General features: G+C 37.3%; 1 pseudogene; it reads left to right on the plus strand.

The window, feature by feature from the left end:
- Window positions 1-9,588: 9,588 nt before the first annotated feature.
- The window catches only part of LOC123561974 (guanine deaminase-like), a 32,003-nt pseudogene continuing 23,212 nt past the window's right edge, over window positions 9,589-18,379 (plus strand).

Here is an 18,379-nt window from a genome sequence, read left to right on the forward strand (position 1 = left end):
TTTCACGAAAAAAGTTCTCCTAATTTCACGAAAGTTTTTTGTTTTGTTTTTTGTTTCTTCTTTTTTTGCGGAAGTTAATATTTTCAAGAAAATTTTATGATTATCGTATGCAGAAATATGCCACCAAACATTTCATTACTGTCTACAATACATGTATCCTCCGTTCATCTGTTTTTGCGCTCATTAGTTTCGATGCCATTTTTGTTTTGCTTCCTCATTTGTTATAACCGACTGCGCACTACGTCATACTACACTTGATTGCACCGTAAACAAACGATACTTCGCTTCAATTTCACCATGTGGAAAGTCAGATATACAACGGTAAGTTAATCAAAAATTTTATTCATTATGGTGTAATTTTATGTATTTCAGCTAATGACAAAATTCCCAGTTTGTTATGAGCCCAATTCTTGTATTAGCAGGATCTGGTAATAACAGCTCTGTATCGTCACGTGACACTCATGTGATCAAATATTCACTGTAATGTTTACTGTACTGCTTATAGCATAAGAAGACGTTAATTGGTATTTAATTAAGTATGATTTTATTGCTATTTTCTAGTCTGTTGTTAACATACATATATGATGAGTTCTGGCTATTTTTTCTCCTTTATCTTTTTCACATCTCTAAGACTAAGTACAAATGCTATTCCCCAACATCCATGGTCAAGGCAATGGAGAAGGTGAGAGTGACTTGGAAAATCAAACCACGCATAAGTATGGAATACCCAGATATCGCCATTAGGATCATAAATGTTTCGTCTAACAGAATCGTCTAACGTAATCCTCAAAGGCATAACTCTTATCGTCCAGATCCCGAAATGTACTCGCCTACATTGTGTACACTACGTAAGCCTCTATACTTCGATGCGAATGAGACTACGCTTGTATAAAGTGCCTTCATATGGCTCTTGCTATGTTGATTAATCCTCGGGCTCTAGGGAATGCTCGTTAAAATACTGATGCCATTGGTGCATAAAGGCCAGTATCCAGATTGTAAATTCATGTACGCAAACATTCGTCTCTTACAAATGCTGCAAATCCTTACAGTCGTAAGCTGAGATTTGTTAAGAGCGAAAACTAATAACGTCGTATCTCTTAAAGCAAATACAACAAAATCATTCGGTGGCCGATTTTGTACAATACACTAAAACATTGTCAAGAACGGACATGAAAGGATACAATTTACGAAGGGCTGTCGTAATCCGAAACGTTCTTTTTAAACAGGTTGTTTTGCATTTAAGATAGCTAAAGGTAACTATCAAATAAAAAAAGGTATTTTGTTAATTGTGTGTGGAAAATGCTATGAAATGATACACCTTCTTTATTTAGGAATGACTGGAGTTTTAGTGTGATAGCTTGGAATGTGATATGGTCGAACAGTAGAACATATATCGAAAGTACAATTACAGGAAATGACAACTTTCACGATCAGTTTTTTCTGCTGGCATACTCTGCATCATTAAGAGGTAAATTCCAATTTGATATTTGTAACATTTAGGCTTCACACAAGAACGTCAAAAAAAACTTGTTTAATGTTCAAACTACCCAAACCGATTTACAATACAATATAACAGAATATAGGGAGTTAAATGTTTTACAACCCTGGACATTGGTTGCTTCGGACCGTTTGAAAGGACATATAACAAAGTGAGTCACAAGTTTATGCGTGAAAACTGTGGAAAGAGCATTACAAGGTATAACATCTGTGAACTGGGTTGCTCAGCATATACAATACAAAAGTCTTTTCTCCTAAAAATCTAAGAGCATCATTTAGAAAAGCGGGTATACGCTCGTATATCCCTTCAATCCTGATGTTGTAGATCCTGCAAACTTCAAACCATCTGAACCACTTCAGCAGGACGTTGACCACAAACACAACATTAGTGATGTTGAACCAACACAGTCAACACCTCTAAGTTCATCTTATTTCTTCACAACCAAAGAGGCCACAGTCAGAACCAAGAAGCCACCAACCAAAAAAACAATCGACGCTATTTAAGTTCAGTCATCAGTGGCAATGTAATAACTGAGGACTCCATGATAGATACCATCATACAGCATGAGAGTAATAAGACTCGGAAGAAGACCAGTGTACCTAAACCAGACAGGTCGGCACCAAAGCAAAGTACTTTGGTACAGCCATACCAAAGACCCTCCAGCTATCCGACCCGAGGCACCTGAGGACATTGACTCTGATGAGTTTGAGAGTGACACTGAATTATGCAGCGTGTGCAATTTATTTAAACCACAGGAAGTACGCAAGAGTTTTTCTTTGATATTTGTAAAGTGGGTTGATTGTAGTAACTGTAGACATTGGGTTCATTTAGTATACTGCACTAAAGTCAAAGTTGTTAGGAGAGGAGACCAGTTCTTGTGCCCCCATTGTGTGGACACTGACATTGTTTGATAAATGAAGAAGTTATATGACAGCTTACTATTAACACATTTAGATAGCAAAAATGTCTATAAAATAAAAAAATATGAGAATAATTGTAAACTTCATTCATAGCGTAGGTCACAAGGTGTTTCTGAATTACAAGCAGTCAAAGATTTATGACGTCACTTTACACGATTAAATGAATACTGACTAATTATAGCTGATCTTTTAAACAAGAATAAAGTATTAGAAAACAGACAAGATTTAATAGAAAGAATGTTTTAATTGTATGATAACACGAAATAACAAGAGCAATTTATTCTTATTTTCTTAAGGGTGTCAAAATTAATATGTGCAGTGTTCCACAGCAGTGACCTGTACAGTGTTCTTTAACAGTGATCTGTACAATGTTCTTTAGCAGTGATCTGTACAGTGTGCTTTAACAGCGATCTGTTCAGTGTTATTTACCAGTGATTTGTACAGTGTTGTTTTACAGTAATATGTACAGTATTCTTTAGCAGTGACCTGTGCAGTTTTCTTTAAAACTGATTTGTACAGTGTTCTTTAGCAGTGATCTGTACACTAACAGTGTACTTTAATAGGGATCTATGCAGTGTTCTTTATCAGTAGTCTGTACAGTATTCTTTACCTGTGATCTGTACAGTGATTTTAGCAGTGATCTGTACAGTGTTCTTAAACAGCGATCTGTGCAGTGCTTTTTAGCAATTATCTTTACCATGTTCTTAGCAGTGATTTATTCAGTGATTTTAGCAGTGATCTGTACACTGTTGTTTATTAGTGATGTTTACTGTGTTCTTAGTAGTGATCTATAAAGTGTTCTTAGCAATGTTCTGCTCAGTGTTCTCTGCTGTGACCTGTACATTGTTCTTAGCAGTTATATGTACAGTGTTCTTAGCAGTGATCTGCACGTGTTTTTCAATACTAAAGACTTAACATAACGTACTGTCATTAATAAAAGTCAAAGTGTTTTTTTAAATTCAGTCTTTATGAATTCCTATCTATCATTTTGATAGTATATTGTTAGCAACGTCACTCTATATGTTTACGTCAGGATGACAACATAACGGAAGTCGATTTCAGATCAACACAATTTTATTTAGAACGACATTTAAATAAGTTTTACTATCTAGCAGAATGTACGAACGGTATTTCTAGTTCAGAACGGCATTCAAACAGGTTTTACTATCTAGCAGAAAATGCATGTTGCAGACGGTACTGCTAATTCAAAACGGCACTATAACATTATACTGACGAGCGGTATTTTGACTTGTCCCATTGAACGTTGGACACAACACAGTTAGATTTACTGTACTTCCGTAAACGCCAGACCAAGACTCCAAATATAAAGATGGTCAAATGGCTAAGAAGTGTATTTAACTTGAACGGCAGTCGCATTTATCTAGAAACGGCAATCTCAGGTAATTTCAACATTGTTTTGAAGTTTGCCGGTCATCATACTATTTGTTTACTTTGTTGCTTGGCAATTTGACTGTGTGACCCGGAACGGTACGGATTGAACCCAACGTTCAAATATACAGAGAATCTGCGAGTGCCGGTCTACCGTTCAACCAATCAGAACGCAGGAACGGCAACTTGACTTCGCCGTTGCAGCGATCCAAACAGTAGACTCTGTCTACCGTCCCTCGCCGAATGCAAGAACAATACATAATACAATGGTGAAATATTGAAATATTCGTATAATTACGAAAAAAAAAATACTGAACGGGAAGCGCTAAAATATACGACTTGCAAGGTAAAGAAAACATGAAAAAATAAACAAGATATCATAACAATTGGATGTTCCTAAGATCATACATTGTAACAGCAGTGATTTATTATAGTGGTGTGACTCCAAAACACGGAATTGTACAGAAATTTTGAATTTATACTTGCCAAACATTTCCAACGACAACAACAGCTTGTCAAAACAAAAATATCTCACAAATTCGAAGAAAATAATTATAAAGTATTTATGATTGAAACGTGTCATTGCATGTGACATGTACATTTAAAATGGATACACTCTATTAAAATTAAATTTAACAACGTAATCCCTCAACTTTCAATTTGGAAAACAACAGCTCTGCTGAACATTTTTTGTAAAAATTCAGTCAACCTTACTTTGTAAAAATTGCATCATTTATAAAAATTCATTAAAATATTTAAACTCTCGAACAACTTAACAATTTCAACCAGTTAAACTAGCAAAACTATATCATAATAAATCTTATGCGTTAAATTACTTTTTGCTTAAAAAACAACAGGCACATCATGCATTTCTAGGCACAGATGTTATGCTAAACAACCTCTATCATTGTTTTATTGTAAAGTTCCAAAGTAAAACTGGAAAATTCTAATTGTTTCTAATTTCTATTGTTTCAAGCAGTTATTCAAGAATCTTAAATTTATACTCTGTCTACCTAACTTAAGTATATTGTTATGACTCTAAAATCTTAACGACACTTTTGAGCAAGCTTATAAAAGTTTATCATTTGAAGTATCTCTACAAATATGAAGTATCCATACAAATAGTTGTTCCTTATAACATTGCGGTCGGCACCCTTTTGAGACTGCCATTAGCGTGCTGAAAGTGTGGTACCTGGCCAGCTGCTCCAGTTTTGTGATGGGGAACGATTTTGCACCAGGGAGAGCGAGGAAATTAAATTCCTCAAGCATTTCGCTACGGTTAATCATTAAGCCTTTCTCGAAGAATTTGTAGGCTCAGAAGAAACCCCTGCAGGAGTAATTTCTGGTCTGCAGAAAGCTCCTTCGTTACTTTCTCGATACTCTCCCTTCTTCGATGGTCTCAATTTCACCCTCGTTCCATTCCCTGCGAGTTGGTGGAAACGGGCATCGCACCCATGCGCAACATGTTTGATGCCCTATAAGCGAATTTTGCGTTTTCGGGGATACGTGAATAAGTTCACTTGAGTTCATAGTGCTAATTACATCACGTTTTGGAATGGCAATTTTCCTGACGGATGACTTTATTAGTAATGGTAGGCCGGTCAGGCCAGCATTCAGATGCTGCTTATTGTAAAATATTAGTGACCACATTGTTATCCATAGGTTCAAGTCATTTGATTCACTTTGTAAATTTAGTTTAGAGGGTTCAGCAATCTCTGTGTCTTCCGCAGGAGCCTGGTTATGTAAATCAATTGGAGTATCATGTCTACGGTTTTTAGTAGTTTCAGCGTCTTTCACAAGTGATAGATCTTGCGAATCAAATGGAGTGTCAAGTATGGCGTTTTCAGTAGTTTCAATGTCTTTCACAAGTAATGGATCTTGTAAATCATTTGGAGGGTCAAGTGTGGCGTTTTCAATAGTTTCAGTTTCTCTTTTATTGATCTCACTAAGTACTTTTGTTGCTATAAAAGTTTCATTATCCTTATCAGTTTGATCATTAGTTGTTAGAGTCTCCGTAGTAATAGGTTTGTTGGTTTCTGTTTGAATTTGTATTAGGGACCCCACAATGTAAGTAACACTACCAACCGGCAGATCCGGCTCGCCGACTGCCATCTTCGCTCTCTTTGGCGATGGATTTTTGTCGAAAACTCCACTCTTTTGATCTTGATTGGGCAAATTAAACTTGAATGTACTGTCAACTTAACTGCTACTGACACTCTCAAGCTAGATGCACTCTCAGCCGTTGACTTATCGAACGACTGATGACCTGACATACTTTTGTCCCAGCCATAATACGTGCGAGGGCTCTCATGGCTAAATTGTCATCGTATAGGTCCGGAGTGAAATATACCCTGACCGTATCCTTATCATACAGTATGTCTGCATGTGGAGCCAAATCAGTCCTGAGAGATATGTATACTTTCAACGTTGACTGGTGGGTTGGAGGGTTAACCACTTGCAATATTCAATTGGCATGTGAATGCGCTATCGTCAGCATCCCAACTATCCAAGATCTGCTGCCGTGTGCGGATAGAGCTCTGACATTTCTCCACCCATCCCAACATTACAGTTCTCAACTTTACTGCTGCCGGAGACAATCTGTCCGAGGGGCAACAGAACACTTTGTACTTCTCTGGGTTAATAGCAAGATAGAATCCGTTGGCCTCAGTAAACGTATCATCTGTTACATCTTTGATCTCTTCTTTGCGTCTCTTCTCGCAATGAGTTTTCAAGTCAAATATTCTTTCATAAGTCTTTTCTTTAGGGCAGAATGGGCATATCACTGCCAAGTATGAGTGCTCCTTACAAGCTTGGTGTTTTGATAATTTTCTAAACTTAAACCCCTTTTTTTGGGACACTCTGGACATTTCTTCATACTGTAAGACAAAATAAACGTTCTCTTTGAAGTATATATAATGTTTCTTAATTGAAATTTATTAAAGTATTGTGCCAATGTTACTTTTAAGACTTAAGTTGTTTATCTTAATTTTTCACCATAAAAATTTAAGTCATAGTCACTTTAAACAAAAGTTTATGTGTATATATTGACCGATAAAAAAAATAGATTGGTTGTGTTCAATCCATGGAAAATTTCTATACAATTTCTTTTGTCAATCACTTTGAAATAGCATGCACACGTGTCAACTTTGTGCATTTAGTTCTATTAACAATTCTAGGGCGTCAACGGCTTCAATTCGGTTTCTGCCAATGTTAACACAAATGTCTTTAGTTTCGGTCAAACTCGTACTCGATACGCACATTCCAATTCCACATATGTATGTTCCATAAAACTTGTGTTTCCTTTGCAAGCCGCAGGTGCTTCTGCTGATCTGTAAGATTTGCACGGGAGTCCCGAACCGACATATAAACTCGTTTACTAACACCTTCACGATAGTCTGTGATTCCTGGTTCCTGGTCCGGAATTGCGTAAGCCTCTGTCCATTTCAACAACTAAAAGAATATACTTGTTTTTCGATTATGAAATGGGCAGCGGGCCAATTATGTAGAGTGCTAACTTTTCCATTGGTGCACCGACATGAAACTGTTGTATCGGAGCTTTCACATTAGTGGTCGTCTTTCTTGCGACACATTTATCACAGGTTGAGCAGTATTTAGACTCAGCGTCCTTCATACCCGGCCAGTAGAACGATTTTTTCAACTTATATATCATCTTGTCGGATCCTAGATGCGCTGATGATGGTATATCGTGAAAATAGTGAAGCAGGCTTTCACATTTACTCGAAGGTACTACAAGCAGTGCTCTATCCACACCTGTATCGGTTTCAAAGTAATTGCGGTGCAGGAGTCCATCAAGTATTTGCAATCGATCCCACATACGCCACGATGTTTTCAAGGCCGTCATTCAACTCGATACTTCTCATTTAGGTCTATAGGCGTTGTTCACCTTGGCATGCAAAAGTGGAGCTATATCTGGGTCAGAACTCTGTGCTTGTCGCAAATTTTCTGGGTCAAAATCTTCCAAGTAGGATCTGTCGGGACCGCTAGTTCCAGGTTGGTTATTCTTACACACTCTTCAACAACCTGTTCTTAAGTTTCAGTCTCCTCTTGCACATGTATGTATTGCAAATACATACAAGGGGTCACATTCATCATCGTCATCATTTTCGGTCTCACTTAGGCGTTCCTGTCTCGCACTTACTAACAGGGTCGCCTTGATAACGCATCGGCATTTGAATGCTTCAAACCAGCACGGTGGACAACTGTCAAGTTGTAGATCTCAAGTTTTTGGATCCATCGTACTATCTGTCCTGGCGGTCATTTCAAATGCTTTATCCAACTCACTGCCGCGTTGTCAGTGCGTAGCAGTGTCTTCTGTCCATAAATATACGGATGGAAAGTACGTAACGCCGTTACTACTGCTAGTAGCTCTTTCCGCATAGTACAGTAGGATTGTTCGTGTTTGCTCAGTGGCTTACTCATGTATGCTGTTTACTTTTCCTGGTCACCCTGCTTCAGCGACAATACTGCACCCTAGCATTTATCGCTACCATCTGTGTCAAGAATGAACCAAATACCAGGTAGTGGATATGCGAGAATAGGAGCGCTTGTCAATATCAATTTCAGTTGAAGAAATGCTGACTTTGCTTCAGAAGTCCAAGTGAATTTTGCACCCTTCTCGCACATCTAATTTGGGGGGCGTACAAACCGCCAATCCAGGAACGTATTGGCGGTAATACGAGCATAGGCCAAGGAAACTTCGCATTTGTTTCGCTAATGTACGTTGAGGCCAATCCTTGACTGCGGAGATTTTATCAGGGTCAGTGGTCACACATCTTCAGAGACAACATGATCCAGAAATCTCGTCTCCGTCTGAAATTAGGCGCATTTAGACGGTTTTAATTTCAGATTTGCATCAAGAAGGCGATCGAAAATATTGCGCTATATCCGTAATCCCTCAGCCGCGCTATTGCTTGAGGAAATAATATCATCCATGTACAGCTGCAGTTCTATCCACTGTAGGCCTCTCAGTACGTCTTCAATCAATCTTTGGAAGGTCGACGGTAAAATTGGTAGACCAAAGGGCATGACAGTCCACTGAAATAGCACTAGGCATGTACATAAAGCCGTCTTTGTCAGTCTTCGGGAGCCATTTTCACTTGCCAGATTCCTGACGACAAGTCCATCGAACTGAAGTATTTTGAATTGGCTAACGAGTCCAGGCATTCATCCACTCTAGGAATTGGATATGCATCTTTTACGGTTAAACCATTCAGAACGCTTTAATCGACACAAAATCTTACACTGCGGTCCGTTTTGTTCACTAGAACAACTGGCGACCCCAAGAACTGTTTGATTCCTCTATGACACCATTCTCTAACATGCTTTATACTTCTGCTCGTTCAGCTTCGCGTTTAGCCATTGCTTTTCTTCGTGGCGGTTGTTGGACCGGCAGTGCATTATCCGTATGTATGCAATAGTGGACTCTATCAGTTTTGCCAAGATTATCTGAGGATTTTGAAAATACCGTTTGGTATTCGCTTGGTATTCGATAAGGAGACCTTTGAGTTTTTCAGATTCTTCTGCAGAAATATTTTTTTGAACTTCTCTAATAGGTCTTTAAAATGTTCAGGTAATTCCCGTTTGAACTGCTCATTGATTTTGGATTCTGTGCTTATATTTCTAATAATATTTGCTTTCTTGTTGATATAAGGTTCACGTTGTCCCACAGCCTGCTTAGCGTGTAAAATAATATCATCACTCGAACAATTCAGGAAGTTATCATGAAGGTCATCGTTCACCGTCTATACAACACCAGGTACTATGGCAACATTATCTAATTATCTGGTAAGTTTAGTTGGTTCAGTGAGTCCATACTCCGTTTACTTTTCTGACTGGTCAATGTCAACAGGTAACCAAAAAGCGGAATTGGCTGGAACAACTGTTGTTCTACGAACACTCCACACAAATGGATTTCTCAGTGCCAATCCAAATTTTGATCTTGTTGAATTCTGTGGTAATATGACCTTCCTTGTAATTTTCTTCATAAGCATAGGCCAATTAGAAATCCTGTCCGATAATTGCGTCCTGACCTATACCACAAATTAACACCGTTTGGGTAAAAGAATGGTCGTGAAGTTCAATAGATATGTCTATTTTACCAACTGTACAATTGTACAGATTGTTCCGCCGCCCCATGTGGTTCTGGGACGATTCTATGTATGAAAAGAATTGGAACCACTGCCTTACCCTTGCATGATCGTAAGAGGCGACTAATAGGGTCTTAACACTTGGTTTTGCTGTAACTGTGATTCCAGCAGGTATGCAAATTCTGATTCCATATCTCATGTTTTTATTTCGATGTAAATGAGATTTGAAACCAAAATTTGTAGTCCTGTTTGGCGCCATATAACCTATACTGTGTTGGTGCGCCGTAAAACCCAAATAAATAAAATAAATAAGATTGTTCCGCCACTTGCATCCTGTACAGGATTTTGAAAAGGTTATAGCGTAGGCTGGTTGTCAATTTGAATTTCATTGAATTTTCTTTCAGATAGTATTGTGACAGTAGAGCCATTGTCTATCAGAAATTCACATTCGATACCTAATATACTACCATTTGTATAGAAACTGTCCCATTTTTTATCCAATATATGTCCTGTTCTTACGGAGTCTGATGGTTCATAAACTGTAGGCCTTTTCTCCTCAGATGTCGAAGCCCGGCCTACTGACACGATATCCTCCAGTTTAACAACACAGATCCAGAGCTCTTTATGTAAGTGTCAGATCTTCTCTGGTTTTGATAATTTCTTCCTCTATAACATCTAGGCCTTCGGCTATTTCTTTGTGGCGCAATCTTAGTTCCAAATCTTCTTTCATCTCTTCTTTAGTCGAAACGGCTTTTTCGACTACTTCTAACCTTGACTCAGTCTTCTGTAGGACATTGGTGTGGATCCATACCATTCGTGTCGATTGCGCGAACATTGCTTTTTGTCGGTTTGCCATTGGGTTGTCCAACTATCGCTTCATAACGCTCAATGATGCTGGCTGCTTCTTGCAGAGTACTGCAGTCTCGATCCATACATCTGCATTTAGCTTTCACGGATACCAATTTGTAAAGCTGGTTTAATGCTATAATATTTTGAGCTTTGCTGTCCAATAGCACACTCCCGCATGTAAGGATCTGTGACGTCACCGATAAGGTCTGCTATCTAAAAATAGCACAGGACTCAATTTGCGGACAAACAATCTGTGCATTCATTGTACAGTAGCATAAGTAAACCATAGATTTTGCATTTAATTCGTTATTTTTGATCAGGTTTCTAGCATACATATCGCAAACACATGTTTTTTCTACTTTTAATTTCAATAAACTAGCCAACAAACTATTTATTTTTATATCCATGTTAGAAATAACATACCGCCTTTTCCGGCATCAATGTATGAAAGGACGATGTTGATGAATGGATGAAGTTATTATGTCATTCTGTTCATTTTGTGACACATTCAGTTTAAAAAAAAAATATTTAGAAAAAAATAAAACAACTCGAGGAAAAATGTATTAATGACAAATGGAAAGCGTTAATATCTAAATCAAAACTGTATTTACAGAACAAAAAAATCCAAATTGTTGTTGGTTACCGTCATGCATTAACATTATATTTTTGTAAAAAAATATATATATTCCGTAAGTGTTTATAAATTTAAAAGATCCACTTGTGAATGTAAAAAGAAATCTTATGTTTTATTGAAATTTCGAAATATGATGAAAAACATGTATATTTTAAAGTAAACTGTTATACACATTGTTATTTTCGGCCACATATTTTGTTATTCGTTGAAACAATTAACACCTCTGTGATACACATATGTAGCGTTTTATTGCAAATGACCACTTAGTGTGACATGTAGATATCTGACTTTTGGTAGTAATATTTAGATGTTATCTAATAAAACATGTTGCTAATCGAATGTAAAACCATTATTTTCTACCAAACCATGCATATATGTATTTTCAATAAGGAAATGTTTGACGGACACCGACCACAGCTGACGTCGGGGATCATCATCATGTTTGCGTCTTGTGTTGTGCGAATCAGTTATTTAAAATGAAATACATGTAGTTATGTAGTTATGATTTTAACTGTGCTGGACGTCATGAATCAAAATGATTTAGCATTAAAAGTTTTAACCACAATTAAGTGCCCTTCGGTGCGTCACATTCGAAAATATTGTATTTTTTTATTTAGACTGTAAACCGTTCTTCTGATGCAAAATTTTAAAAGTATTATTGCAGAATATGGGTTAATGTGTATGTAACATGCTTTTGAACACTGCACTTTCATTTTTGGCCTAGTCGGCCCGTTTTGAATCCTCTTGCTAAACTCATGTTTGTATATTTGGTATATTCCTTATATTTCCAATACATTTCTTTAATTAGTTATTGTTTCATCTCTTCTATTCACTCTGTTAACACGTGCGACAATTTTACAGTTTGGCATGTTACATTTTTAAATTCCCTGCGAAGTTTACTGAGATATTTAATGATTCGTTATATATAGAAAACGCTCCCTTGTCCGCAATGCGCGCATTGCATTATGGTATAACTACTGTATATTCTATTTATAGAACACGGGAGTGTGCTATTGATAATATGCTTTCTTCGTCAACTGCCTGAGATCATCACAAAGTGCAGTAATACTCTTTCCGGTTGACGTTGAAGACTCTCATGAAGGTTAAGCCACTGCCCTTCATGGACACTGCCGCAAAATCTGTGTGTCATTTGATCAATCAATGTTTAGTAATTTCGTTGTTGTGATTGCTCTAAATTCATGTAGAAGGTAAGAGCCTGACCACTTAAGCATGAAGCGAGGATAAGACCATTCACCTAGGTCGGCGCAATTCTCAAAATGAGACAGGTATTCTTCCCATAGGGTATCACCGTTGTATGATTCTGGTTTGATTGCGGAAACAGCATTGTTTGAAGCATTGTTTGAAGCCGATCATAGCTGTAAGGGCCGCGATAATGATTCGTTCGAGGAGGAGCATAAGGGTAGACCATCTGATCTGGATAATAATTGCATGATTGAGATCATTGTAATCTTGGTTCTGTCTATGTTGTTCGGAATGGCGTCTATAGCAGTGTTGTCCGTTAGGGCTAAGATCTTGTTCACCATATCTCAAGCTTTCTCGGTAATCAAGTTCATCTCTCCTTGTGTTACTACGCTGGTCGGAGTGGTCACCTTGCATCACGACCCATCTGTGAAGACTTTCCACGCGAATGACTCTGCCCGTAGCGATCTCAGGTCATATCTGAGGTTCCATGAGTGGCCCTGCTAGGCCTGAAGGATCTTAGTGGTGTGGCATCATTGTGGTGTCTTGAAGAAGACATACTTCGGTAATGTACTGTGTAATGATGGTGTCGGTTGTCTCCAAAGGAAGATTTATGGTGATCGTCAAGGTCTGTTCTGTACACACTAGACTGGTCTCGCCCAGATGTGTTGGACTGGCCTCGTTCAAAGTGTGGTTCTATAGACTGGTTTCGCCCTGGGGATGATACGCTGTGCTGGTGGCACACGGGATGCGTTACGCTGTGCTGGTCGCGTACAGGAGTTGTTGTGCTGTGCTGGTGGAGCGAAGGAGGCGTTACACTGTGCAGGTCGCGCAAAGGAGGCGTTACACTGTGCTGGCTGTTATCCTGTCGACTTCTGGATAGTGACACACTCGGTGAATTGGATACATTCCTTGGGTCGACATAGCATTATGCCCGTTTGATTCATTGTCAGATGCATCAAGATCTTCATTAACATAGAACACTCAATCAATAATATTGAACCGCATTTAGGAATTTGAATCACTATCTCTGCTCATGATTATGGTAATTTTATAACAGTTTTTCTTACTAGTCGTTTTTCAAAATATATTTTAAGGCGTGATTTCTGGATAACTTTTGAAGCTAGCTATCCTGACTTCTGACACCAAAATATAAGCAACGTCACTCCAAAGATTTACGTCAGGATCATCACAATTTTATTTAGAACGGCATTTCAACAAGTTTTACTATCTAGCAGAATATACGAACGGTATTTCTAGTTCAGAACGGCATTCAAACAGGTTTTACTATCTAGCAGAATGGCATTATAACATTTACTGGTGGGCGGTATTTTGATTTGTCCCATTGAACGCTGAACAAAACTGTTAGATTTACTACACTTATGTGAACGCCAGGCAAAGGCTCCAAATATGAAGATGTTCAAATGGCTAAGAATGGCATTTAACTTGAACGGCAGTCACATTTATCTAGAAACGGCAATCTCAGTTAATTTCAACTTTGTTTTTAATTTTGCCGGTCATCATACTACTTGTTTACTTTGTTGCTTGGCAATTTGACTGGGTGACCCAGAACGGTACGGATTGAACCCGACGTTCAAATATACAAAGAATCTGCGAGTACCGGTCTACCGTACAACCAATCAGAACGCAGGAACGGCAACTTGACTTCGCCGTTCCAGCGATCCAAACGGTAGACTTGGTGTACCGTCCCTCAACGAATGCAAGAACAAAACATTAGTGAAATATTGACATAATTAAATAGATTATTTGATTCTGAACATCTACATATGCAATACATTAATGAAATATGTGTAATTTTCGTATAATCACAAAGACAACATACTGAACGGGAAGCGTTACAATGTCCGACTTGCCAGGTAAAGAAAATTGCCGTTCGATAGAAAAACAACAAAAACATGAAAAATACACAACATATCATAACAGTTGGATGTTTCTAAGATTAAACTTTGTAACAAGAGTGATTTATAATAGTGATGTGATTCCATAAAACGGAATTTTGATTTATACTTGCCAAACATTTCCAACGACAACAACAACTTGTCAAAACAAAAATATCTCAGAAAATCGAAGAAATATGCAAAATTATGACTCTTCAAGTCGGGTAACCTAAGAAATTATGCAGATTAACATGTAATTGATGTGAGCAAATTATTTTATAAGTATTAATGATTTACATGTAAACTGAGGTGGGGGTTGGCAAAAATTGACATTCTAAAAATACTAATACTTTGACATATTATTACAATGTTATACATGTATAAGTTCTGCAGGCTTGTTAATGTGTTAATGCCTTATTTATTCTTTGTATAAACAATACTGAGTGATTGAAATGTGCAATGTATACCGACTGGACATACGCCCCCTTGACACACTGTCTTGACACATTGTCAGTCATATAATCCCCTAGGTTGCCACATTCGTGAAAGGATTCTCACGTCAATTAGGACCCATAGATGTGTTCATGTATAGTAAAACTGTCAACTCATGCTGGGCAAATTAGTATTATTTCTAGCTCATTATCCATTGTATTTCAAATTTGACAAATGAACTGTTAACGTTGGAGACATATATAGCAGGAAAATTGAACGAGTTCATACTTTTTTTTTGTCGATTTTCATGCTGAGCACGAACCATGTGTTGTATAACGAAACAAGAATCCATTTTCAAATTGCCTTTTTAGCTGCGCTTCGATACCTAGTAACATTTGATCTTCATATAATGCATTGTTAGGTTAATAAGTGTTCAAATACACAAGAATTTATTTATTTAGTAGAAAGCAAAGGTTATCATGGTTACTTCTGACATTTTGAGGTTTGGCATAATTTCATTGACTCTAAGATAGTAAAAGAAAAGAAGCTGACATGTCTGCACATATCCTTATACTTAAAAATACTCAGTATGTGCCAGCTTGTACATGCATTCAGATTTCAAACTGTAGGCAGAATATATACCATTGTTTTACCTTCCATAAAATTCTAGCATTTTCACTGATTAAAAGATAATCACATAGTGATCCCCTGCTTTTTAAGGAGCGTTAGTAGATTTGTAGTCATTGCGTTAAGCGAAAAATAAGTGGTCGATAATTGCTAAAGCCTCGCCCCTTTTTACCATAATAACCCCGCATATTTCCGGTTAGGGCACATACAGAAAAATAATGAAACTATACAATTATTGCCTTTTGGTGAGGTCGATATATGGATTTATCGACCTGATAAAAGCGATATCGACCGAGGGCGCAGCCCGAGGTTGATATCGTTTTAATCATGTCGATAAATCCACAAATCGACCGAACTTAAAAGGCAACAATTGTTTTATTATTATATCAAGCCTACGCCTAAGTATAAAAATTATATATACAAATATCTGCAGCCTTTGGTCGTTTTTCATGGTAAATTATGTACGACGTCGTATTGTTATGACGTCAAACCGTGATGACGTCACAACTGGCAATCAGTATGTGTTTTTGGCTTCGCCTTCGAGTCAATATGACTTTTTATCATTGATCATGTGACTACATCTAGACCAACGGAAAGAACTATGAATATACTTTAATGATAAAGCCATATACATAATGCGTGTAAGTTCCAGCAGCAAGAACCTGGTCGGAAAGCTTCCAGAAACTGACAAGTAGTAAAATATTCGAAGTTCGAACACAACTATAGACCTGCACACCAACGTGTACTATGCTAGCTGCTATGCCTTAATACCAAGTTACTAAGTCGAATGTTCAAGTTTGTAAACCAAAACTTTGGGATAAATAAGCTGAAATTTCAAGTTGTTAAATCACAATTTCGACTTACCATAAAAAGTAACAAAGGCCTGGCACGAATGTTCAACCGTTATATCAAGAAAATTGTTCTTCTCTCATATTTCATTATAATCAGATTTATATTTTTGTATCTTAAATAAATATAGAATGCCATTTCAGCCTGAAAAATGTTTCAACGTGGGTATCACGTTCCCAGCAAATCTACATACTGTTTTAATTTTGCAGATCGGAGGAAATAGATGTGTCTACGGATACTTTTCGTTCAAATTTATGTTCTAATTATAATAATGTTAGGGATATAAATCCTTTTTAATGACATTATCAGTCTGTGAATTGTTTCGTCTTGTAGATATTTTCACTTTTAACGATGTGAAAGATTAGTGGCTAACCCTAGTTTAATATCTCAAACCTGTAAAAAGAAGATGGCACGGCATTAACAATTTTGAGCGTGGTCTATTCTAGAAACAAAAGCCTGAAACTATTTTCGCTAAATTAATTGTCACTGTGGCAACTTGCACGTCTTTGGAAAGGTTCTTCGGGTATTCTTGAAAAAATATACAGAGCTCTGGCAAGCACTTTCAAACAAGAAGATATCTAAAGCTCCGTCTCGAGTGTCTTTGGTTTGACGGCATTAACAATTTTGACGTTCAGAAAGAACTATTTTCAAAGATTTCCAGAATAATAATATCTGTCATGTGTTTACGAATCGGATAGAAATATCCGTCCCGAGGGCACCTACGCACTGGGCGGTAATGAGGCTTGCCGAATTACCGCCCATGCGCTGGTGACCGAGAAATTAATCAACAAACCCGAAATTATAAAAACATCATTCTGAGAAATAGAGCACAACCCTGAAAAAGAGACCCTGTCTAGTTAGTTCTTCAGGTAGTTCTGCACGTTTGATATACCGGAAGCGATGGCGTAACGTCATTTATCCGGAAAACGTAGAATAAAGCATGGATTCGGCGTACGGAAATGAAAATCATTTTATGAATTAACCGAAACCTTTGAGTACATTTATTGCAATCGCACTGTTGCTATATTTCTTAAGTCAAAATATGATCTTAAAACATATGACACATTAAAAATTTCGAAACAATGTCCTAGTGTGAAATGACCGGTTAGCTTAATTATGGTCAAATATCTCAAAAATAAGCACATGGACCTATACATTTTAATTCACCAAATTATAGGCCATGCGTTTATTTACAACTGTGAGAAGTTTCATCAAAATCTACATTGTAGAAAAACTTCTTTTCCCGAAAATTGTTATGAAAGTACTGATTTTCCCATAGACTCCCATTATGAAATATTGCGCAAGGTCCAAATTTTTCAAATCAGTCTGGCAAAAAATCAAGCACACGACCCTATCTTTTATATTTGCCGAATTTTCTAGGTATATTCTGAAGTTTTGAAAAATCAGAGTTTAATCAAATTCTACAATGTAGAAAAAAAATCGATCCAAACGTGCAGAACTACCGTAATAAATTATGTAACACTCTTCATGGACCTCATGATCCAGAAGGAACAAAAAATAAACAACCATCATGCTCTATTCAAAGAACATTTCGATAAACTTCTTTGTTGGTGCAGCTGATAAATGCTGAAACTACTTTTGCTGTTGAAATGTGACAGAATTACAAAGTCGCAGTAAAAAGAATTTAGAGCAAATGACGGCTCAACACAACTTAACAACTTTACTTGATATTTTTAACCATTGTATTTCTACTGGTATGGTACCATCTGCATGGTCTAAAGGGATCATTACTCCTATTCCAAAGAATTCAACTGCAGACCCTCAAGCTCCCTGGTCATATAGAGAAATCACTTTAGCTCCAGTTATGTACAAATTATATGCCAGTGTTTTAAATGAAAGAATATATAGCTGGTGTAATAGTAATAGTCTTCATGGAAGGAAGAAGTATAAAAGACCATGTTTCTTTGATTACTGATATCATAGAAACAAGAAAACTGAAAAAGCAATCAACATTT

Source organism: Mercenaria mercenaria, chromosome 2 (genome assembly GCF_021730395.1).
Source record: "Mercenaria mercenaria strain notata chromosome 2, MADL_Memer_1, whole genome shotgun sequence".
Taxonomy (NCBI): domain Eukaryota; kingdom Metazoa; phylum Mollusca; class Bivalvia; order Venerida; family Veneridae; genus Mercenaria; species Mercenaria mercenaria.